At 39.7% G+C, this 25,547-nt stretch overlaps 1 pseudogene; it reads left to right on the top strand.

The window, feature by feature from the left end:
* The first annotated feature begins 1,550 nt into the window (after positions 1-1,550).
* Positions 1,551-24,336, top strand: LOC148115423 (cytochrome P450 2C15-like; annotated as a pseudogene).
* The last annotated feature ends 1,211 nt before the right edge of the window (positions 24,337-25,547 follow it).

Genomic DNA, 25,547 nt, shown 5'->3' with positions numbered 1-25,547 from the left:
TGTGGTTTCTTCCCCAAACCCCCATAACTTTAACCTTAGTGTTATGTATTGATACTTTTCAGTGGGAAATTCAAACCTGCTTAAGTTTCTGATTGGCTGACAGTCCCTCCAGGATTGTATATAAGGAGGGCTGCAGCCTCTGAGTTTTTGCTGAAGTTTCACTGTATATTAAAGAGCTATTGTCACTAGCCTGCTTGTGTCTCTCATTATTCCCGAACCACTTCATTGGCGATGAAGGTGGGATAGAGGCCACAAGAGGCGAACCAGTGAGACCCCGAGCTTCAGCTAGGCGACGAGGCGAACTACAGGAGGCATACCGAACATGTCTGCCTACGTTCCGCCCAAGCCTTTTGATCCGACCCGCGAAAAATGGGTCTCGTACCTAATGAGGTTTGAGTGCTCGCTTGAAGCCAGCGACATGCAGGGACTCTCCGCTAATCGGAAGAGAGCCCTCTTCCTAAGCCACTGTGGACCGGACTCTGGAGATGGCAGAGTCACTTTGTGAGCCAATGCCGGTCCAGACCGTCTCCTGGGACACCCTGATGGCAACTCTCCAGGCTCACTACGCTCCCGTGCCCTCCAAGTTTGTGCAACGATACCAACTCAGACAGCGCATACAGCGAGAGGGAGAACCGGTCAGCGCTTACATGGCGAGCCTGCGTAAAGCCGCAACTCATTGCGACTATAGGGATTTGGACGATGCGTTGCTTGAGCAACTAATCTGTGGTGTTTGGGACATTAGGCCACAACGGCACCTGCTCGCCAAGCCTGACTTAATGCTTGCCGGAGCCCTCGATGAGGCCAGGGCTCATGAAGTGTCCACAAAAGCCGCAAAAACGCTGCAGCGTCCGCTGACCAGCAAAGACAGTCCTAAGTCTGCACCAGTGCATAGGGAAGACGCCGGATCCAGCTCAGAATCTGAGTCAGATGAGGACGTCTTCCAAACGGAGCACCAGAGAAAAGACGCAGGCAGCCCCCGGCGAAACTGCCCCAGCTGTGGCGGGCACCATGATAGACTGTCCTGCAAATACAGAGAGGCTATTTGCAGGTGTTGCGAGAAAAAAGGGCACTTGGCGTGAGTCTGTAGAGCCATTCTGCCCAGAAAACATCAACCACGTGAGCACTGCAGCCAACCAGAATCAACGCGACAGAAGCATCCAATGAGAGAAGGAGGCACGAAGAAATGGCGCGAATTTGAACCGCGAGATGGCTGCAGCATACACATAGACCAGGCCAGCACGGCGATCGAGGACAAAGTCAGCACAGTGGTCGAAATCAACGGCAAGCCATGCTCGATGGAGATCGACACCGGATCAGCTCTCTCCATAATGTCGTGGGCGACCCTGAAGACCATCCTGCCGTCGTTCCGGAAGGACCAGCTATCCAAGCAAAGACTGCGCATCCTAGACTACCAGGGGAATCGGGTCCCCCTCGAAGGCATGGGCACGTTCCGAGTCACCTACGGAGACTTCGAAAAAGACCTGCCACTGACCATCGTTACCAAGCAGCTGCCTAGCCTTCTGGGCATGGGGTGGTTCCGAGCCCTGGGCATGGGCTTCACCGGCGTCCACCGAATGTCCGAGCCGTCACTGAAGGACAGCCTCCTGAACGAGTTCCAAGACGTCTTCAGGGACACGTTGGGCAAGTATGTGGGGACCCCTATCTCCCTAAACCTAGACCCCAACGTAGCCCAAATAAGACTTAAAGCCAGACGGGTGCCCTTCGCATTGAAACCAAAGATCGATGCAGAATTGGACAAATTAATTAAACAAGGGATGTTGGTCCCCGTTGACCATGCGAAATGGGAGACCCCCATAGTGACCCCAGTTAAATCTGATGGCTCAATCAGAATTTGCGCCGACTACAAGTGCACGATCAACAAGGCTTTGCAGCCGAGCGCCTATCCGGTGCCGATCGTGCATCATCTACTACACTCCCTGGGGCCCGGCAAAATCTTTGCCAAATTAGACCTAGCTCAGGCCTACCAACAATTACCAGTCGACGATGCCACGGCAGAGGCACAGACAATTGTAACTCATAGGGGTGCATTCAAATGCACCAGGCTCCAGTTTGGGGTGAGCATCGCACCCGGCCTATTTCAAAGCACCATGGAGCGCCTCTTGCAAGGGCTCCCGGGGGTGGTGCCCTACTTTGACGACATTTTAATCAGCGCTCAGGATGAACGTCAACTGGGAGACAGAGTGAGAAACGTCCTTTCCAGATTTAGAGAAGCGGGACTTAAATTAAAGAAAAATAAGTGCATGATCGCTGTCCCCTCAGTCGAATTTTTAGGGTACAGGGTGGATGGCACAGGCATCCACCCTACCGAAAGCAAAGTGAGAGCTATCAAAAACGCACCAGTCCCCAAGACCAAAGCGGAGCTCCAAGCCTTCCTTGGACTGCTCAATTTCTATTCGATGTTCTTAAAGGACAAGGCTACCATCGCAGATCCCCTACACAAACTATTGGGAAAGAATGTACCATGGGTTTGGGGGAAACCACAAGCAGCCGCTTTTGAGGCGGTAAAGAGGCTTCTATCCAAGGACAGTTTCCTAATCCAATACAACTCAGCGCTACTGCTCGTATTGGTTTGTGACGCCTCCCCCGTAGGAGTTGGTGCCGTCCTAGGCCATAGACTGCCAAACGGCCTAGAGGCGCCCATTGCGTTTTACTCTCGCACCCTGTCAAGCGCAAAGCGGAACTATAGTCAGTTGGACAGAGAGGCTCTGGCTGCAATTGCAGTGGTTAAAAAGTTCCATGAATACCTCTATGGCCGTCAATTCGAACTTGTGACTGACCACCGGCCCCTGCTGGGACTTTTGGCCGGCGACAAACCCACCCCCGCTGCCCTGTCCCCACGGTTGACCAGGTGGGCCATTTTCCTATCGGCCTACTCATACCAGCTTGTCCACCGACCCGGACGGACCTTGGGCCATGCGGATGCCCTCAGCCACTGCCCACTCCCCGATTTGCTGGTCAACCGCATGCCGGAGACCCCCGTTCTGTTGATCGACGCTATGACTCTGGGACCTATTTCCTCTTGCGAGGTGGCGAAAGCCTCTGCTAGGGACCCTGTAATTCGTACTGTAATGGGTTGGGTCCTTAAAGGGTGGCCGGTCAAGGCGGTCGGTGGGGAGTACCAGGGTTATGTTAACAAACGTAACGAATTGTTTATGCAAGGGGGTTGTTTGTTGTGGGGTGATAGGGTGGTAATACCAACGAAACTGAGAACAAGGGTCTTGGAGTTACTGCACGAGGGGCATCCAGGGATTGTCCGAATGAAAAGTTTAGCCCGCAGTTACGTCTGGTGCCCCAACATGGACCAAGTCATATCCGAGTGGGTGGGGAAGTGCAGACCCTACCAGGAGTCTTGGCCTGATCCCCCGATAGTGCCCATCCGAGAGTGGGAGAAACCAAAAGGGCCCTGGGGGAGGATCCATATTGACTTTGCCGGCCCCTTCCATGGGCAAACATTTTTAATCGTAGTCGATGCCTTTTCAAAATGGCTCGAAATAATACTAATGCCCTCAACCACAGCCGAGGCAGTCATCAAAGTCCTTCGCAAACTATTTGCCACCCATGGCCTACCGGATACCCTGGTATCTGACAACGGCCCTCAATTCACAGTGACTCTGTTTGAGGGCTACCTGGCCGGACTGGGCATCCGCCATGCCCTATCGGCCCCATTCCATCCGGCTTCTAATGGTTTGGTTGAACGTTTCGTAAGAACGGCCAAAGAAGCATTGTCCAGACTAGATAACGGGGACTGGCAGGCCAGGATAGATCAATTTCTAGCTGTCCAGCATGCCACACCATGCACGGCCACTGGGAGAAGCCCAGCCGAACTCCTCATGGGCAGGAAGCTTCGGTGCGTGTTAGACAGGCTTCACCCCAATTATACACATGAGAATTTCAAGGGAGAGACCACCGGACTAAGATAGTTCCAGGTGGGGTCCCCAGTGTTCGCTCGCAATTATGCTAGCGGACCTCTATGGGTTGCAGGAACCATAGTGGGCATAACAGGCCCAAAATCATACACGGTAGACGTAGGGGTGGACAGACTCTGGAAACGCCACATAGACCAACTTAGAAAAAGAATAGTCGGCGAAGCAAATATCAATTTAGACATCTCCGAACCCAACTACAACAACTTTCCCAAAACAGCTAACTCAAGCCCGGGGTCAAGAGAATACTTAGCTGACAAGCCCTGGTTCCAGCGCTGCCCCAGCGAGTCGCCACTCCCAACCGGGGATAACCATGCCCCGGACAAAATCCAGGAGGTTCCATTGGCGGAGCCGGGAGAGACAGAAAGTCCCTCCGACCAGCTCGACGCCCCACCAAACACTGAACTGCGCAGGTCAACTAGAATGAGAACTCAGCCAGGGCACCTGCAAGATTTTGTGTGTACTTATGTAAATATTTGAGTATTAGTGCCTTCTGGGAAGGGAGGGGTGTTATGTATTGATACTTTTCAGCGGGAAATTCAAACCTGCTTAAGTTTCTGATTGGCTGACAGTCCCTCCAGGATTGTATATAAGGAGGGCTGCAGCCTCTGAGTTTTTGCTGAAGTCTCACTATATATTAAAGAGCTGTTGTCGCTAGCCTGCTTGTGCCTCTCATTATTCCCGAACCACTTCACTTAGTCTGTCTACTGTTGACTTAACCCCATTCCTAAGAGGTCTGTAAGGGGTATGCATAAGCGCACCAACGTACCTACCGTCCCTGTCCTACTGTCCCCATTTATTCGTATCCTTATCCTGTATTCATAATGTTTATACTTATATCTGTTATCTTACGTGTTTGACAGAATAGAATAGAATAGAATAGAATAGAATAGAATAGAATAGAATAGAATAGAATAGAATAGAATAGAATAGAATAGAATAGAATAGAATAGAATAGAATAGAATAGAATAGAATAGAACCATGATGGCAAACTTAAGGCAACCATGCCACAGGTGGCACGCATAGCCATATCGGTGGGCATGCAAGCTCAGCTCTGGCATGCATGTGTGTGCTGGCCATCTGATTTTCGGGCCTTCTGGGCCCACCAGAAGTAGGAAAACAGGCAGTTTCCTGCCTCTGGAGGGCCTCAGGGTGGTGGTGGGGATGGCCCATTTTTCTCTCTCCCAGGCTCCAAAGCCTTTCTAGGAGTCTGGGGAGGGTGAAAACTTTATCTGTGTCCCTTTGGGACAACTATGACCTAGATTACTGAGAATCTCCACAGACTTTTAGCCATGCACTTTGGGTTAAACACCTTTCAAATGGTGTGGGAGTATGAACGGATTTCCAGAGGGGAAAAAAATGTAGATTACAGGAACATTCGCACTACTCATGTGACCCTGAGAACACAGATAAACTTCCAAGTGTCTCAACAACTCTCTAAAAGGATGCAAATTACCAGCTGTCTGCAAGGTATATAAATTTCTTGGATAAGAAGCAAAATGTCTTCAAAGAGAAAACAAGAAAAGTCCAGTTGCCTCCTGAAAAAGCACCTTTAGGATCTCAATGTAGAGTTCCATATCTAGTGAAGGGATTTCTTTCTATCTAAAACACACTTACAGAAACTTGTGACATGATTTTCATAGCCTCATTCATTCTTTTTTTTATTTTTTTTATTTTTTTTATTGAAAAGTTTTACAGAAAAACAGAAATTTTCTCCCCCCCATGTTCCCCCCACCCTTTCCCTCCCCTCATCCCACCCTCCCCCCCAGACTTCCCAGAGCAAAATACAAGGTATTTCATTTAACAATCATAAACTAGATTAACCTACTTATCCTCAGACTACTAACTCCCCCCCTGAAACCTTAACTCCACTATAGTTAACATAATACTTCTAATACTTAACATTCATTCATAAGCTATTTGATATTTTCTTGTCTGATACTTATTTTGAATATAATCAATCCATCTTCTCCATTCCGATACGTATCTTTCTTGTGTATAGTCCTTCACGTACGCTGAGATTTTCGCCATTTCTGCTAAGTTCGTTACTTTCAGTATCCACTCTTCAATAGTAGAGTCCTTCTTCCAATATTGCGCTACCAACAGCCTTGCTGCTGATATTAAGTTCAAAATCAATTTAGTCTCTGATACTGTACAGTCCATAGTTATACCCAATAGGAACAATTGAGGAGTAAATTTCAACCTTCTTTTCAAAATATTCTGCATCACCCACCAAATTTTTATCCAAAATGCCTTGATTTTCTTACAGGACCACCATATATGATAATAGGTTGCATCATTACATTCACATCTCCAACATTTAGCTTGCAAATTCGAGTACATACATGATAATTTTTTAGGATCTAAGTGCCATCTATAAAACATTTTATAAAAATTCTCTCTCAAATTTTGTGCTTGCATAAATTTAACATTTCTGACCCAAATCTTTTCCCACGTTTCCATCATCACTGGTTCCTGAAAGTTTTGTGCTCATTTTATCATACAATCCTTAACTAATTCCGTTTCTGAATCTATTTCCAATAATGCATTATACAACCTTTTAATATGCATCTGACTTTGAACTCTAATCTGTTTCACCAGATTTTCCTCATTTTGCATAACCCCAAATTTTTGATCTTCCCTCCATCTAGCTTGAAGCTGACCATACTGAAACCAAGTATAAATTATCCCTTCTTCTTTTAGTTCATCTAAAGATTTCAATTGCAACTTACCCCTTTCCAAAAAAAGAAGCTCTTTATAAGTAATCACCTCTGTTTTTTGCTCTATACTTATATTTTCTATTTGCATGTCTGGGATTTGCCCATATGGGTATCTTATAATTTAGCTTATATTGGTACTTTTTCCAAACCCTCAACAATGCATTTCTAAGTATATGACCCTTAAATACTTTATCCACTTTTTTTTCATATAACAGATAAGCATGCCATGCATATAACAAATCATAACCTTCTATTTTTAACATTCTTTCTTCAGTTAAGTTAAACCAATCGCTAATTTGTGATAAAGCAGCTGCTTCATAATACAATCTTAAATTAGGCATTTTAAGACCTCCTCTCTCACATATATCCTGTATAATTTTCAGTTTCACTCTTGGTTTCTTCCCAGCCCAAATAAAGGTATTAACCCGTTTCTGCCATTCCGTCAAATTTCCATCTTTCTTAAGCACTGGTATCATTTGAAACAAAAATAAAAACCTAGGTAGTACATTCATTTTTATTGCTGCTATCCTTCCCAGTAATGATAATTGTAACTTTTTCCAATTTTCCATTTCTTTCTGTACTTTTTGCCAAAGAATTTCATAATTATTTTTAAACAATTTTGTGTTTGAGGCTGCAATATATACTCCTAAATATTTAACCTTTTTAACTATTTCAAACCCCGTTATTCTCCCTAAATCTTCTCTTTGAGTTATGGACATATTTTTAGTTATCATCTTTGTCTTATGTAGAATTACTTTAAATCCAGATACTTTACCATATTGAACTACTATGTCCAACATATAGGGAGCTGCTTCTATAGGTTGAGGTAAAGTAATAACCAGGTCATCTGCAAACATTCTTAATCTATAATCCTGCTGTCTAATTACAGTTCCTTTTATTTTATCAGAGTCACGTAACTTATTCAACAAAACTTCTAAAGTTAAAATAAACAACAATGGGGACAAAGGACAACCCTGCCTGGTACCTTTCTCAATTTTAAACACATCTGTTAAACCTCCATTAACTATTATTTGTGCTATTTGTTCCTGATATATTGCTCTAATTGAATGTATAAAATACTCCCCAAAATGCATTTTTTCTATTATCTTGAACAGAAATTGCCAATTCAATCAATCAAATGCTTTCTCTGCATCCAAAAATATGAACGCCGCAAGGACCTGGTTGTTTTTGTCCAAATATTCCAATAAGTTTATAATTTGTCTAACATTATATTTCATTTGCCTCCCTTTTATAAAGCCTGATTGATCATTATGAATTGTTTGTTGCATAACTGGCATTAGTCTATTCGCTAATATCTTAGCAAAAATTTTATAATCCGTGTTCAAAAGTGAAATTGGCCTAAAATTTTCAGGTTTAATACAGTTTTGATCTTCCTTCAGGATCAGTGAAACAAAAGCTGTTCTCCAAGAGGGTGGAACTCCTCCCCCTAATTGAATTTTACAGAATAGAACTCTAAGCGGTTCTACCATTTCAAGCTGTAAATTTTTATAATAAACAGCTGTTAATCCATCTGTTCCTGGAGCTTTCCCTATTTTCAATTGCTTAATTGCATCAATAATCTCCTCAGAAGTTATTGGTTGATTCAATCCTTCCCTCTGTTCCAATGTTAATTCAGGAATATTCCCTTCCTTTAAGTATCTATCTATATCTATACCTTGTATTGAGTCACTAGCATATAACTTTGTATAAAATTCTAAAAAAGCCTTTTTGATCGTATTCTGTTGGTAAACTTGCTTACCTCTAAATTCTATCTTGCCAATGACTCGTGATTTCTGTTTTTTCCTCAACGTGTAGGCCAACCACCTACCTGGTTTATTGGCATTACAAAATGTATTATGTTTAGCATATTGTAAGCTAGTTGCCACCTGATCAGCCATTAACATATTAAATTGCCCTCGTAATATATTAATTGTTTCTTTTACTTTCTTGTCTCCTGGATTAAGTATAAGTAGTTGTTCTTTCTTTTTTATTTCTTCCTCTATCTCTTTCCACTTCTTTTGTTGTTTTAATCTATATTTATTATTCATATGTATTAACATACCCCTCATATAAGCCTTACTAGCATCCCAGACCATTTCCATAGAGGTACCCTTATTCATATTAATAGCAAAAAATTCTTTCATTTGTTTTTTAAGCTCTTTCACATTTTCTTCATATCTAAATAAATTTTCGTTTAACCTCCAAGACCTCCTTTCACCCCTCTCCTGTTCAAATTCCACCCAAACCAGACTATGATCAGTTAAAGTTCTCGGACATATCTTCATCTTCTTCACCCTGGAAATAAAATCATTTGTGGTTAGTATAAAATCAATCCTGGAGAAGGATTGATGTCTATCAGAAAAAAAGGTAAAGTCTCTTTCCTCCACGTTACATTCTCTCCAAATATCTCTCAGTTCTATATCTTCCATCATATCAAAAAAAGATTTAGGTAATCTTGCACGTGTTGAAATCTTTGATAAGCTTTTTTTTTATCTTTCTGTGTGTCTATTACTCCATTCCAATCACCCATTAATATAAAAGATTTATAATCCCATTGTATTATTTTTGTATGTAAAAATTTATAAAACTTGTCTTGTTGCTGATTAGGGGCATATATTCCAATTAAAAGCATTTTTCCAGTCTGTGTCAATAATTCAATTGCAATATATCTTCCTTGATCATATGCCTCAATTAGATTAGTTGATAATCCTTTCCTTACGTATATAACTAACCCATTTTTCTTCTCTGGCACTGATGCCACAAAATGTGTACCTAATCTTGAATTTATCAAATATTTTTGGTCTAATAATCTAATATGTGTTTCTTGCAAGCAAATAACATCATTGCTAAATTGTTTCAAGTAGTGAAATACTTTCTTTCTTTTTTGTGGTGAATTTAGGCCATTGACATTCCAAGATAGGAATTTAGTTGCCATCTTTAGCCTTTCGAAGCCGTATGAGCATCAGCTGAAGCTCCTCCTCCACCTTACACTTCGGCCTAGCCCGCCCCCCCCTGCTTCTGTTTTTTGAACTTCTTGAGATAAATCTTGAGATTGTTGCCTTTTTTATTGTTGTTCTTGAAGTTTATAAGTTGATCGGGTCAGTCGTTGTACTTTCGGCTCTTCCTTCTTGGGTGGTTCCAAAGTTGGGGGTAAACCCCCAAGATCCAAAGCTTCTTCCATGATAATTCCTCCAGCTGCGACCTCCGCATAAGTTTGCATCTGCTTTCCATCTTTTTCTTGTTGTATCATCTCCATTTTCTTCCTTCCCCTTCCCTGGTGAGGGTGGGTATCCAGCCTTTAAAACATTTACGTAAAAATATTTTGCCTTCCAAACTGTGTTTAACCGGTATCTTTCTCCATTATAAGTCACTATTAAACCAGTTGGAACATCCCATCTGTATGCCACATTGATTTCTCAGCTCATTTACCAAAAAGCCAAAGTCTTTTCTACTTCTCAGCATCTTTGGAGGAATCTCTTTCAAAACCACCACCTCTTGCCCAGCCACCTGAACTTTATTCATGTAGGAAGCTTGTAAAATATTATTTCTGATCCTCCTGGTTGTAAAATAAATCACCACATCTCTTGGCAGCTGCCTTTGTCTTGCCAACCAGGAATTAACCCTGTAAATTTTATCAATTTGACTTGCCACATCTTCTTTAATTTTTCTTTAATTATCTCTGCAATAGCATCAGCACAAATATCTTTTAGATTTTCTTTGCTATTTTCTTTCAGGCCTCTCAGTCTCAAAGCAAATTCCATGGATTTGTATTGTAACATTACCAGTTCATCATCCACTTTCTCTGTTTTGGTCATTACATCTCCCATTTTGCTTTCCAAATTTAAATTAGCTTCATTAATTTCTTCCACTTTCCCATCAAGCTGGATGACAAGGTTTGACAATCCTGATACAGCATAAACAATATCATCTCTTATTTCATCGTGTTTTTCTGCAACCACTTCCTTGATTGATCTTATATCCTCCTCAATTTTCTTTAATTTCCCTTCCGCAAGTAGTGTTAAATTATTCATTGCTGTGGCTTGATTATTCATAGCTTCTTTCAGTGCTGTTGCTTGATTATTCATGGCTTCTTTCATAAATTCTTTAAACTCATTAAGTGCAGCCTCCTGACTCTGTGAATCAGCCGGAAGTTGTGCTTTCTGTGTCACCACTGACACAACTGGAGAACCTCCCCCTCTTTTAACAACTCCTGGTTTCACTTGTTTAGAAGCCATTTTTTTCCCTTTTAAAAAGATCCTTTTTTTCCCCAAAGCCACAACGTTCCTTAAACAACTTTAAAATGTTTGTAGTTTATAGTCTCTAATTTATCAGGCAGGATAGTTTTTTTTTCCTCCATAAGCTCTCACTTCCCAACAGTTAATAAGCAGCTAATCCACTCTCCCAGTGCAGCGTTCTCAACAAGCACTTTTGTTTTTGGCTTTCACTTTCAGAACCATAACAAAGACACCATCTTCAGCCTCCAGCTCAATGAGATTCAATTTAAAACAAAGTAACTCCAGAGTTAAGCTTTGTTATTTTTAAGGCTTGTTCTCTTGTTTTCCACTCTGCCTGCGCTTGTAATCACTCAGACTCACTTTTGACAGCAGGATTGGATCACGGCTTCTCGCTCTGCTTTCACAGAGTCGTCCTGGCTTCGGAGCTTCTTGGCGGGCTGACTGGGGAGCTCTCACCCTCCAAGCCTCCGGAAATATTCCAGAGGGCTTTCGGGGAGCTCTACCCTCGCCCATCAGCTCTCCTCTCCTTCTTTTCCTGAAGGAGAGGTTTTTCAGCTGCCAGACAGCCGGTTTGCACTGTCAAAGCGGCTTTTACAAAGACACAGGGCTGGTGGTCTAAAAAGACCGTCCACGAAGCCTGCGGTGCCGACCGGAAGTCCCATAGCCTCATTCATTCTTTTCTTCATATGATAGCAGCTAAGAATGGAAAGGTGGAAATTGTGAAGTTTGCTTCATAAGTATTTCAAATATCAAGCCTGGTTTGCATTAAATATGAGGAAGGAACATTCTGTGAAGCATAATTTATTGCAATGCAGTGGCCTGTTTCAAACATGATTGAGACAAAGAGTTGGAAAAGGAAAGTGCCTGAGACATCATATTATATCTAAATATCCTCCTTCACCAAAGCTGAAATTTGACGGACATTGTGATCCTTTTGATGTCTTTTATTTCAGGATTCGATACTACTGATGAGAGGAAATTGAAGGAGCTGTGATGTTTCACACTGACCACCTTGAGAGATTTTGGGATGGGGAAGAAAAGAATGTCTGAGAGGGTGCAGGAGGAAGTCCTTTGTCTGGTGGAGGAAATGGCTGCCAAAAAAGGTTCTCTAAAGAAACTGAAAGCTGTTCTCCCACATAAGAATCATAGTAGGAAGAGTATTTAAAATATGAAAATGGAAAGGGTTTGTTGTACTGTATGATATTACAGAAAAACTAGATTCTGAACTGAAACTGAAAGTGCACAAAATAAAGAAAAACTTAGATAAGCAATGAGTATCCCCAGGCCCTTTTCACAGTGGCATCCAAGAGAGAAGGCAAAAATACACACAGGAAATATAAAAGCTTTCAAGCTGTGTCTTTCTTTTCAATCCAGTATCAGCCCTTGACTTTGTAAAATTTGCCCAGAATTAGTGAAATCTTATTGTGGTTGTAGTAAGTGAAGGAACATGCAGTAGATACTAGGAAATTAATTAATGTAGTAATTATATTTAGGGAAAAAAAACCCATATTAGTCCTGGATTCTTTTTAGAATGATTATGTTAAACCAGGTTTGAAAATAATGTTAAATCACATATCAAGCAAATTCAGCAACGAACAAAACACAATATGGGGTTGTAACACCTTGAAAAACCATCTTCTGTGGAAAAGTCTTTTCTGGAAAGAGATAAAAAAAAGTGTATGGAATAGAATAGAATAGAATAGAATAGAATAGAATAGAATAGAATAGAATAGAATAGAATAGAATAGAATAGAATAGAATAGAATAGAATAGAAAGTGTTGAGGGAATAGAATGAACAGCCAGCAAAGGAACTTATGGATGAATGAGATAGGAAATCTAAGGGCAAAATGGAAAACATGGATAACAACTACCCTTATTGGCCTGGAGAGACAACAATAGGCAGTTTTCATGAGGGTGGAGAACTTAAATCCACTGTGGATCTGAATTAAATGGTCATAAATAGTATTTCTTTAAAGTTTTGTGGCTCCTCTGAATTTAATCTTTAATGGACAAATCTCTGGAATCAGAAGGGAAAAGAAATGGAAAGAATGAATAGGTTAATTATTTTTTTAAAAAAGAAAGAATATAGAGAGAAGAAAGAAAGACATTAAAAGGTGGGAGGGAGGGAGAGTAAGGAGAGTTAAAACTGGAAGCAGAACCTTCTAAGAGGTGAAGAAGCGAAGGATCAAGGAGGAAAAATCCACCATAAACAGAAAAAGGCAGAGGAAAGAGTGAGAAAACAATTCTTGACAGAAGAAAACAGAATAAGATTTTGAAGAAACCCTAAAGATCTAGGTTTTCATTTAATTACGTATAAGCTCCCCTACTTAATATTATTTATCAAAAATTACCAATAAAATCTTTGTATAACTTCTTTGACCCAGATCATTTTTGTTGCAGGGCAACCTTTTGACCCAAGAAGAAATGTTGCAAGTCCTGTTTCTAATGTGATCTGTGCAGTCGTCTTTGGCAATTGATTTGATTACAAAGATCACACCTTCATAGAGAACCAACAGATTGTGGAGTCTCAAATGAGATTTCTTACTAGTTTCTTAGGAATGGTATGTTTTTCCTCTCTGATGCTCCTCCAACCATAAACATTCATTTTTACTAGAGGGTATTTTTCTTTCTGTGTAAATGTTAAAATAAAAGATGTGGAGATTAGATGTGATGAGCTACTAGGCAGGAGAAATCAAATTTAGACATCCAGCAAAACACAAACTGGCTCTCAGCAAACCTCTCCCAGCTGGATTTATTTCCCAGTGGACCGTTTCCTTCTCTCATAACAAATTTTGGCCCTCACTTGATTGTTTCTAGGACTCACTCATTTCTTAACTAGTCAGAGAGGTTCAAATATGAAATTTCGTTGAAGGATCTGATTCCTCCTAATAGTAATGTTTCACTGTAGTCTTTCACCCCTTGGCTGCACAGTTACCTTTAGTTCTCAAACACAGTTCCATGTTGTAATTTTTAACAAATGACAATAGTATCCATTATCCCCCAATCCATTAGATTTGTGATATAAGGAGAATATCAATATTACAATCAAACTAAGGTATACTATTATAATATTTTTAAAAGTACAATGCTACACTAATTGTACTAATCATTATATCAAAATAGGCAAGGGGCCTCTTTTCTTATCATGGTGTTTTTAGACCTTTCCCCTATCTGTATGTCCACAGACAGCTTCTTTCTCTCCCATTTCAAGAACTATCACCATTTTCATCATTATCCTTTCATGGGAGAGTTTGGGCCTAGGCGAGGAGAGATCTGGGGAAAATGGTTTTCAAAGAGAGTCATCTTTAATGAACTTATTATAAATAAAAATTCCTACACTATACAGTAGTTTCCAAGACATTTTATTTACTCGACACTAGAATTAAAGATAGCTTCCAGAAATATTTCTGGTACTTGTCTTCTTGGTCTTGGCACCCAGCTGAGGTTTGACAGTTAATAATACCAGAATAAAAGCTACTGTCTGAATATTTGGGGCATTAAGCTTCCACTGTTATGGTCTAACAAAAGTATTCTTTTTAACATCAACTCTGCAACAGGTGTACAATACTTTTCCAAAAATAATGGAATACTTTCCTGGGCAACACATCAAGTGTTTTGCTGAGACTGAAAAACTCTGTGATTATATCTGTGAGGAAATAGAATTGCACAAGAAAACGTTGGATCCTCACAACCCACGTGACTATATTGATTGCTTCCTTCATAGATTGGAGAAGGTAGATATAGATACTGTCTCTGCATAAATGTCTAAATATCTCCAATGTGTATCTAAGATGAAACAAGTTCACTGCATATGAAAGAATATAAAAATATTCTCCCCTTCTTTTTTGTTTACTTTAAATTGCCATTTGTTGTCATGTATTCCTGACATAATTGTTACTAAAATTATCCCCCTTCTATGAGGATGACTACATATAGAACTTTGCTTTACATGCTAATTTATACAATTTCTACATTCTTAATGGGTGATATAAAGATAATTATTGATCTTGCAAGAGCAATTTCTATTAGGATTAGTCTCTGAGATGCAACATTCAAGCTTCTGTGCTCAGATCTAATCTTCTTTCCCAACCATACACCTTAAGACTTGCTTTAGTCCAGCTCTAAATAACAATCTTAATCAAATTCAGAGTGTCCAGTCTTTACTACTGGCCATTTCTTGTGGTAAATATTTGATGGTAGACCAGGCAAGCTGTTTCCTCCCTGTATCAGATGTTGATCCCAGAAATACTTTAGAATTGAAAAGGTTTTGTACATATTCTAAAGTCAGTCTGGTCGAATTAAGTTTCCTTTCATTGAAAGAGACTTTCCCTTTCCCTTTCTATTTTCTTTTCAGGAGCAGAACTCGTCTGAGGTTATCTACTCTTCTGAAGATCTTGTGATTATTGTGTTTGGTCTCTTTACTGCTGGGACAATATCTACTAGCCATACTTTGCTCTGTAGCCTCCTAGCAATAGCTAAATTGCCACACATTCAAGGTAGAGAAATACTCAGAAATATATAATGGTGTCAGTACACTTAGAGCTTCCACTGTTAATCCTGAAAAAAATTAATTAAGGATGCTGTTGAGTAAAGTGAACTCATTGCAGTTGCATTTCTGAAGTTTTCCTGGGAAATTTTGAGAAGTGTTTTGCCAACATTTTCTTACAGAATGTTTTGCTTTTATATTTCTCTGGCTAGCTAACATGCCCTTGGAACAACTGGGCCTTCCATCAGATCTTGAGATTACATGAAGATAACTCTAATGAAGTAATATCCACTAGATCAGGGGTCCAAAATCCTTAGTCAGCGATCCAGTACTTTTGGGAACCAGGCCACAGAATTGGAGGGCAAGTCGGCAAAGTGTGGGAGCTAAGTTGTTCATGAGAAAACAATCACCCCCATCACCCCCACCACCACTACTGTTGCCGGTCCGTTGAACCAGAGAGTTTGGGGATCGCTGCATTAGATCATGAAGAGGCAAATATGATTGAATGCTTTAACAACAGCAACCTTTCCCCCCATACAGTCATAGGGCAGATCAACCAGTTACTTTAATTGAGTACTTGCTTTATGGAGTCCTAGTATGAATGTTTAAATTAATATAGTATAGCTTTTCTTAAGGATCATTATTGCATCAGTATAAATCCACATCTCTTAACTCAAGATATCATTCTTAACATTTGAACTATACTGCTTCAAGCAATGACATGCGCCACTCAGAGCTTTTGTATCGATTGTGAGGTTAGTGTCCATGTTTCACTGGAATATCTTAGAGCAGGTAGCACACGCTGATCAAAAACTTTTCTCTTCAGGGATAGGGGGAGGTTGTTCTTGAAAATTATACTTAGATTGCCAAATGCATACCAACCACATTTAATACGCCATTCAATTTCCTTTACATTCAATCGCCTTCCATTGAGATCCATTGGTGAAGGTATATCTAGTATCTACTACATCTAGTTCTTCTCCATATATAAACTTTTTTCTTTCTTTGGTGAATTTATTAAACATAACCTGGCTCTTTTTCAGGTTTATTTTTAAGCCAAATGGTTCTCCTACTTTGTGCAGTATTGTATGTGTCTTTGTAGCTCTTCTGGGTCTTGTGAGAAGAGAAGAACATCATCTGCAAATCTTAAGTGATTTAAATGGGTGCCATTGATTTTTATTTAATCTTTGCCCGGTCTAGTTTGTGAAATAGTTCTTCAAGGCAGGCTGAGAAAAGAATATGTGATATTGTATCGCCTTGTCATACAACTCATTCTATGTTGATTTTCACTTTAAGATCATTAAGGCAAATTATCACCATTGCATTTTAATATATTGATTGTAGTAAGTTTATGTAAACAGTGTCTACACCTTTGGTTGAGCAATGCATTAATCATTGCTTGCTGAAATACAGAGCCAAATGCCATACAAAGCATTTCATACATAGTCAATGAAAGCCATGCACAAAGGCAAGGTGTATCCATTGTGCCTTTCAATGATTTGCTAAACAATCTGGATCTGATCCATTCCACTGTAGCCACTTCTGAACCCTGCCTGCTCCTTTGGCTATGCCATCATTTAATGTTCTCACTATTCTTTTTCCTATTTTCTTGGTGAAAACCTTGTAGATGACTGAAAGAAGGTTCATTGGATGATAGTTCTTTAAATCATCTCTGGCTCCATTCTTGTGTATAAGAATCACTTCAGCATTTTCCCATGCATTGGGTATTTTTTCTTTTCTGAAGCATCTTGAGTATAGTTTTGCTAGTATCTTCTGTAAACTGTGGCCACCAACTTTCAGCATTTCAACCATAACTCAGTCATTACCTGAAGCTTTGCCATTTTTCATTTATTTTTTGGCAATTGATACTTTCCCCACTAGGATATCTAATAATTTTATTAGAATTACCATGTTTCTCCGAAAATATGACCCACCCCAATAATAAGCCCAATCCTAATTTTTTGGGGTGGGGCCTAATATTACCCCTACCCCAAAAATAAACCCAGGGGGATGGGCATGGCCAGCACGAGTAGTGGTGCATGTGTGTGGGGGGAACTGTCCAGCTGCAGCTGCAGCATGCTGGCCCCTTGGGGCAGTGCAAATACAATTTTTCCCTTCTCTTTCTGGGCGCAGCACTTCTGTTTGTTGGGCCACTTCCCCGAAGCCGGCAGCTCCACGGCCAGTTGCTTTGCTTTTTCCCTCTTTTTGGGAGGCTCGTGGGAGGCTTTTTGATGAGCGGGAAGAAAATGGGGAGGGGGATTTTCCAGCCTGTCATTCATTCATCCATCAAGCTCAGCACAGACTGAGGGAAGGATGGCAGGCAGGAAAATCCCCCTCCCCATTTTCCTCCCATTCACTAAAAAGCCTCCATTCCGAACGCTGAAGGTTCGGAATGGAGGTGACAGTGTGTTCATGGTGTGTCCAGCTCACCAAGTCTGGCCTGCTGCACCTCAAAAAAAGGAAGACTGCCTCGAAAATAAGCCCAAGTGCTTATTTTCAAATCTAAAAGAAAATAAGATTCAGTCTTATTTTCTGAGAAACACAATATTTTAAACATTTCCTGTCTTGTTCTACACAAACAGCCATCTTCATGTTTTAATGCAATTTCTTGTATTTATAAGCTTGCATTTGCTCTATTAATCCCTTTGTTTTCTTCAATTGTCTTTTTTACAAGCTTCATGTTAAACTAATTTGTTTCTTCTTGGATATGTTTTCTTACAGTCGTGCAAAGTTCAACGTACTTCAGTTTATTAGTGAAACTTCCGGTATTCTTCATTCTTCATTGTTTTTTCATTAACACAATAGTTTCATCAGGGATTTTTGACTGTACAAAGTGTTTTTCCAGTGGTGCTATATATATAGTTAAAGATGTTTTTGACTATTTGTTTATTTTGGTCCATAATGTTCAACCCTTCCAAATCTTGCAATAGAGCAAAATGATTTGATAAATTAATCTCAAAATTTCTGTCCTCCTCCTTTGTATTGAAGGCAGGCCATATCATCATAAAACTATTCAACCTCATCATCACTATAGCTTATTGTTGGTGCATAAGCTTGGATGATTTGAAGCTTGTATTGTTTGTTCAATTGAATAATTCATTGGGATACTCTGTCTGATATACCTTCAAATTTTACTACAGTCTTTCAGCTTTTCGTTGATGAGAAAACCAACTCTGCCACATCATCCATCTTCAGTACCTCTAGTCTAGAGTAAATGCCCAGTCCTACCAAGTTCAACTAAATATTTGCTGTTTTGTCATGTTTCACAGACCATAATAATGTGCATTGACCAATATGCCAATGCACATTATTGAGCTCAATCAGCAGTTCTTCTAATTGAACATCTGTTTTCATTATTCAAATGTTGGCTGTTCCTATGTCCAAAGTCCAAAGGCAGCTAACCTGGTGATTCTTACCACCCTCTGCCTTCGGGCAGATCTTCCCACTGCTGGGCCTCTCGGGAATGAGGGCCATTTTTGAGGTTATATAGTTTTTTTCTCCTGATTGCTATTTATTCCAACTTTGGGTGGGGACTATAACTAGAATCTTCTAAAGTATCATAGGGAAACACTTTTCACTTTGCTGGTTTCAAGCTTATCAAGAAAGACACAAGACAGAGATACACAATAGGAATCTCCTCTTCTTGCATTAGAAAAATTGACATGGTCTCCACTAAAAAATGACTTTGAGGAGTAGCCACTGTCCTGAATAAAAAAGTGTTCCCTGGATGTGTTTTGGAAAACATGTTTCTATTCAAGTGATAGCTGATTACAGGTGCACAGCATGAGAAAGTAAAAGGCTGTCAATCTCATCTCATAGCTAAGGTGCAACAGGAGATTGATGAGGCAATGGGTACAAATCGAACTCCAAGCATGGAAGACCTGTTGAAGATGCCTTTTACAATTGCTATGGTCCATGAGGTTCAACGTTATCAGACTGGGAACGCTGAGAGTTTTCCATGGGCAACAACCTGTGATGTAAAATTCTATGGTTACAATATTCCCAAGGTGTGCCAATAATCACTACTAATCAAAATAGTCTGCAGAAGAAAAGAAAACTTTTTATATACTCAGAGATCCTTCGTATTGAAGGCAGCTTAGTAAATATGTATTAATACGCATTATTTATGGAACTGTAAGTTGCCTAGAGTTGCATGGATAGTGTGGGAGGTATATAAATTTAATAAATAAATTAGTTAAACCAAATTTCTCTCCTGTCATTCCATTTCAGAATGTTTGCAGATTGCTCCCTGCTGGCCAATTCTATTTGTGGCAAGTAAGGCTCTTTCTAATCTGCACCAAATAATGTCATCTGTTTTCTCAACCGTCCCCCCCCCCAATCTTCTAGTACATGGGTGTTGTGCCAGTCCTCTCCTCTCTACATTGTGATCCTCTCCATTGGGAAACTCCAGAGAAATTCAACCCAGGTCATTTTTTGGATGAAAAGGGCCAATTCAGGAACAAAGTTGTTTTCATGCCATTCTCAGCAGGTACAGTCCTCTGCGACAGGTATTACAAATCCACATGCTTGCCTGATCCATGTTATTCTTTTATCAGGCACAATTCCAGCAGGTGTACTTCCTAAATAACTTTATTTTCTTGTTTGCTATTGCAGGGAAGAGAGCCTGTCCAGGGGAAGCCCTGGCTAGGATGGAGCTCTTCCTGTTCTTCAGCACAAGTGATGATCCTTCCTTCCTCCCTTCCTTTCTCTTTTCTGTTATTTTTTCTTTCCCCCTCCCCTCCATTTCCATCTTCTCCCTCCCCTTCTTTCCTGGCACATATTGTATCCTACAAATTGTTCCTTTTAACACCTAGAAATTGGATTGGCTGAACTATATTAATAAATATTCAAATAAAGGATGTGGGACAGCTTTTACTTTGAAAGGCAAGGTTAAAACTGATGTGGAATACAGATACAATGTTTGTGAGGGACATTTTATTTTTTATGGCAAAATAATTACTCTGATCTCTGTTCTCATAACAGTTTATGGGCAAATTAAGAATATATTTCATACAATTTTCTCTAAGCTATATTCTGCAAATAACCAGTCTATAATTCATACTAAAGATTTCAACTTCATTAAAGATTCTCATTTAGAAGTATTATGAGAAAATGATGTTGTGGAATAAGCTACATTTGAAACAGGATGCTGAACTTGTGTTGACCTATTAGCTCCTCTCTTCCAGTTTTAGAAAATAGCATTTGGCTGAACTCTCATTTTTTATTTCATTTCATTTCATTTATTTATTTATTTATTTTATTTCTCAAGAACATATTTGGTAATAAGTATAAGCATGGATTGGATACATAAAATAGGTACAAATAGAAGAAACATTAGGACAGGGACGGTAGGCACGCTAGTGCTCTTATGCACACCCCTTACAGACCTCTTGGGAATGGGGTGAGGTCAACAATAGACAGTCTTAAGTTAAAATTTTGGAGGTTTTGGGATGAAACCACGCAGTCAGGTAGTGTATTCCAGGCATTGACCACTCTGTTGCTGAAGTCATATTTTCTGCAATCGAGTTTGGTGCGGTTTACCTTAAGTTTGTATCTATCATGGAAAATATGGACAGATTCCAAATCACTAGATACAACATTTACTAGGGACCACACACTAGCTTTTTTCATATGGCAGGTACAATAGATCTAGTTTTGGAGAACACCATTATCAGTCTACTGTCACGGTGAAATCATTCTCTGGATGCTTTCTGGTTTGCTGGTGTCACTCATTTCATGGAGACCCAGGACCTGTTCAATCAGCCCATACAAGGTGGATGGAACTTGTTGGATATCAGAAGGAACTTGGGTTGTAGTATCTGGTGGGCCATCTGGCTGAGTCCTTAATTGCATAAAACTCCATAAATTTCCATAAAACTTAGCAGAAAGTCCTGAGTAGGGCCTTCTGCCAATGACAGGAGGCAGGTGTTCTTTGCCAGAATTGCAGTTACAGCCAAGTAAGTGTAACGAGAGATACACCAGTTACCACCCCAAATCTTTTTGCTTACAAAGGACTGCTTCTCTTCCCCCACCCCCCAAAAAAGGTTTAGTTAGTGTGTGTTGAGTTTTTGTAGGAGATGAGACCACGCAGAGCCAGAGGAAGGGTCCACATGTGTCATGAGTCCCTTTGTGCTCACAGTCCAGCCCATCTTGAATTCCTTCCACTCTTATCTACTGCCAATTTCCTTTGGCCATTAGTAGTTCAAATGCTTATAGAGAGTTTAAACTTTCCATAAATCTTTATACAGGGTCAGGTATATGAATGTTCATTATTAACCAAGTTTATTTTGGCAGAAGAAATAGTCCATAGAAAATCAATTCATAATGAAGGAAGAAGTACCGCAGGGGGCAACCAGAAATTTTTTTTAGGGTAGGCTTTCCAACCATTTCTCTCAGGTTTGGGGATTTTTTTTAGTTCACACAAAATTAGAATGTATAGATGCTGATTAATGAGTTGAGATTTCAGTCTCCGGAACCAAGGAATATAGATTTTAATAAGAACAAATTAGTAAATGAGGAGGGAAGTTCAAAAGTAAAGTTAGAAAGTATTACTTCACAGAAAGAGCAGTGGAGGTAGGAGGTTAATCATCAGTAACTATGTTTAATCACGCTTGGGATAAACACATGTCCATCCTCCGACCAAAGTTAAAAATTAAATACAAATGGAAAAAAAATAAGTGAAAGATAATAAGTAAATAAATTAAAAAGGAAAAGAAAGCACCACAAGAAAAATTCAAAGGGCAAACTTGATGGGCGACTAGATCTTTTTTTGCCAGCAATCTTCTACGTTTCTAACTTAAGAGGAGAAGAAGAAAGACCTATGGAGAAAAGGGCCAAGAGTGTTGGGTAAAGACAATGAAGCTTCTTGGATGAGAAGCAAGATGTCTTCTTCTTCCTCAACAAGAAAAACCAGTCCGGTTGCCTTTTGAAAAAGCACCTTTGAGAAAACTATGACCTGAGAATCTCCACAGACATACTGCATATTCATGGAAAATTATATTCGTTTACCACCCTTGACACACTTTTCATTCCTAAAATACAAACAACATGTAGCCAGAAGTTACAAGGTTGCAAGTTCACCAAACTACTCAAAATTTCCACTACCGGTTTTCCAGAACCTGTCAGAACCTGCTGGATTTCACCCTTCCATGGGCAACAACCTGTGACATAAAATTCCATGGTTACCATATTCCCAAAGTTAGCTGATAATAACTACTAATCAAGATAGATTACAGAAGGAAAAAAGATGGTTTAGTTAGTCAGAGATCGTTCAAGGCAGTTTGAATAAATATGTATTAATATGCATTATTTATGACATTGTAAATTGCCTAGAGTCACTTTGGAGAGTGAGATGCGAAGTACACCTGGTGATGCAAAATGCCATGGTTACAACATTCCCAAGGTGTGGCAATAAAAACTACTAATCAAAATAGTCTGCAGAAGAAAATAAAAGATGACTGTTATGTACTGAGAGATACTTCATATTCAAGGCATTAGTAAATATGCATCTATATGCATTATTTATAGAACTGTAAGTTGCCTAGAGTTGCCCCTGGATAGTGGGAGGTGTATAAATTTAATAAATAAATTAGTTAAACCAAATATCTCTCCCTTCATTCCATTTCAGAATGTTTGCAGATTGCCCCCTCCGGCCTATTTTGTTTGAGGCAAGTGAGGCTCTTTCTAATCTGCATGAAGCAACACCAACTAATGTCATCTGTTTTCTCAACTCCCTCTTCTAGTACATAGTTGCTGTACCAGTTCTCTCTTCGGTACATTGTGATCCTCACTTCCCTCTTCTAGTACATGGGTGTTGTGCCAGTCCTCTTCTTGGTACATTGAGATTCCAGAGAAGTTCAACCCAGATCATTTTTTGAATGAAAAGAGCCAGTTTAGGAAAAGAAATGCTTTCATGCCATTCTCAGCAGGTACCATCTTCTGAAACAGATTAGATGTATTACCATGTGCTGGCCTGATCCATGTTATTTTTTTTATCCGGCACAATTCCAGCAGGTGTACTTCCTAAATTGTACTTCCTATTCAATGACTGCAACGCTTCAGAAGACTATTATAACACTTTTCTACTTGAAGTTCAAAGAGTCATTAATCTATATGTACCAATAAATATAACATAACATCCAAAGCCAAAAAGAACACATTACCCATGTCAATAAGGAAACTCCAATAAAAAAAATTCACTTTGGTGGAAAAATAAAACTGGCTATGTAGCTAACTTCAAAAACCGATACAAAACCATATGCCACCAAATGAAAACAGAATATACCAATTATCACTGCAGACAGGAGGAAGAGTTGTTACACACAAAATCCAATCGTGCCTTCTATAATTTCATAAATGCCAAATTAAAAGATTCAAAAACCACCCCATCTCTAAAAGGGCCAAATGGTGAAGATTGTAATGATGATGCCGTTAAAACTAATCTTTAGGTGAAAGATTTATATGATCTGAAGAGAAACCAGAGTATAAAACTAATCTCTTCAACACTTTTTTCAATTCAGTCTTTGTCAACAGCAATGGCATCTCCCCCTCATTTCCTAGTCATACTCATCCAATTTCAATGATCTAATCCACATTGATTTTACTGAAGATACTGTCATAAGGGCACTACACAAACTTAAACCATCTCTATCTATTGGTCCTGATGGAATATGTGCCTTCTTTCTTAAAAAGATTTCCTCCGCCATAACTGAACCTCTAAGCACCATCTATGAAGTATCTTTTAGAATGAGCCCCTTGCCTGACATATGGTCATTAGCAACAGTCATACCTATCTTCAAAAAAGGTGACCTCAGCCTTGTTTAGAATTAAAGACCAATCTCTCTTTGCTGCATCACATGTAAAGTCATGGAATCCATCACTCTCCACTTAGCAACAAATTACCTACTCTCTAATAAACAATTTGGTTTCAGGGAAAAATTGTCCATGTAATCTGCAACTCATACACTGCAAAAACATTTGGACCTCTCAACTCAACCAGTTTGATTCAGTAATGCACGACAAACTACTTATGAAACTAAAATCTTATGGCATTTCTGGACCCCTGTATAATTGGATAGCTGCATTCTTGTCAAACAGGCAACAAGTGGTCAAAATAGGCAGCGCCCTATCAAATCCTGCACCTGTTAACATGGTGTTCCCCAAGGCAGCGTTCTAGGTCCAACACTCTTTCTGCTTTATATCAATGACCTTTGTGATCAAATTATAAGCAGCTGTGTCCTCTTTGCTGATGATGTTAAACTATTCAACACCACAGACAACTCTATTACCCTTCAAAATGACTTAGACTATGTATCTGAATGGTCAAACAATTGGCAACTCCAAATCTCTGCTAACAAATGCTCAGTCCTGCACATTGGCAATAGAAATAAGAATATCAAATATTTGCTGGCCAGAAATGATCTAAAAGTTGACCCACACTCTGTCAAGGACCTAGGAGTACTCATTTCAAAAGATCTAAGCCCTAGAGCTCACTGTAACATTGCAAAAAAAGCATTCAGATTTGTCAATCTTATTTTATGAAGTTTTCTCTCTGGTAATGCTATACTTCAAACTAGGGCATACAAAACTTTTGCCAGACCTATACTTGAATACTGCTCACCTGCCTGGAACTCTCACTGTATTTCAGACATCAATACATTAGAGAGGGTCCATAGATATTTTACTAGAAGAGTATCAAATCCTCTACTCTAAATAAAATTCCCTATACCACCAGGCTTGAAATTTTAGGCCTTGATAGCCTTGAACCATGCCGTCTACATTCCGACCTAAACTTAGTTCATAAGATTATTTACCAAAATGTCCTACCTGTAAATGAGTACTTTAATTTCAACCACAATAACACAAGGGCTATCAATAGATTCAAACTCAATGTAATTTGCTCTAATCTTGATTATAGGAAATATGACTTTTGCAATAGAGTAGTAAATGTCTGGAACACTCTACCTGATCCAGTTATTAGTCTCTCTAACCCCCATACCTTTTACCTTAAACTGTCTACCGTGGACCTTTCATGTTTCTTAAGAGTTCCATAAGGGGCTGTGCATAAGTGCACCAGCATGCCTACCATCCCTGTCCTACTGTTCCCATTTATATGTACTCATTTTATGTGTTTATGGCTATGTTTTGCTTATTTATTTCCT

This window comes from Pantherophis guttatus, chromosome 2 (assembly GCF_059756535.1).
Source record: "Pantherophis guttatus breed Tessera chromosome 2, ASM5975653v1, whole genome shotgun sequence".
NCBI classification, from domain to species: domain Eukaryota; kingdom Metazoa; phylum Chordata; class Lepidosauria; order Squamata; family Colubridae; genus Pantherophis; species Pantherophis guttatus.
Note: the sequence above shows the minus strand (reverse complement) of the source record. Positions and strands in the feature narration are given on the sequence as shown.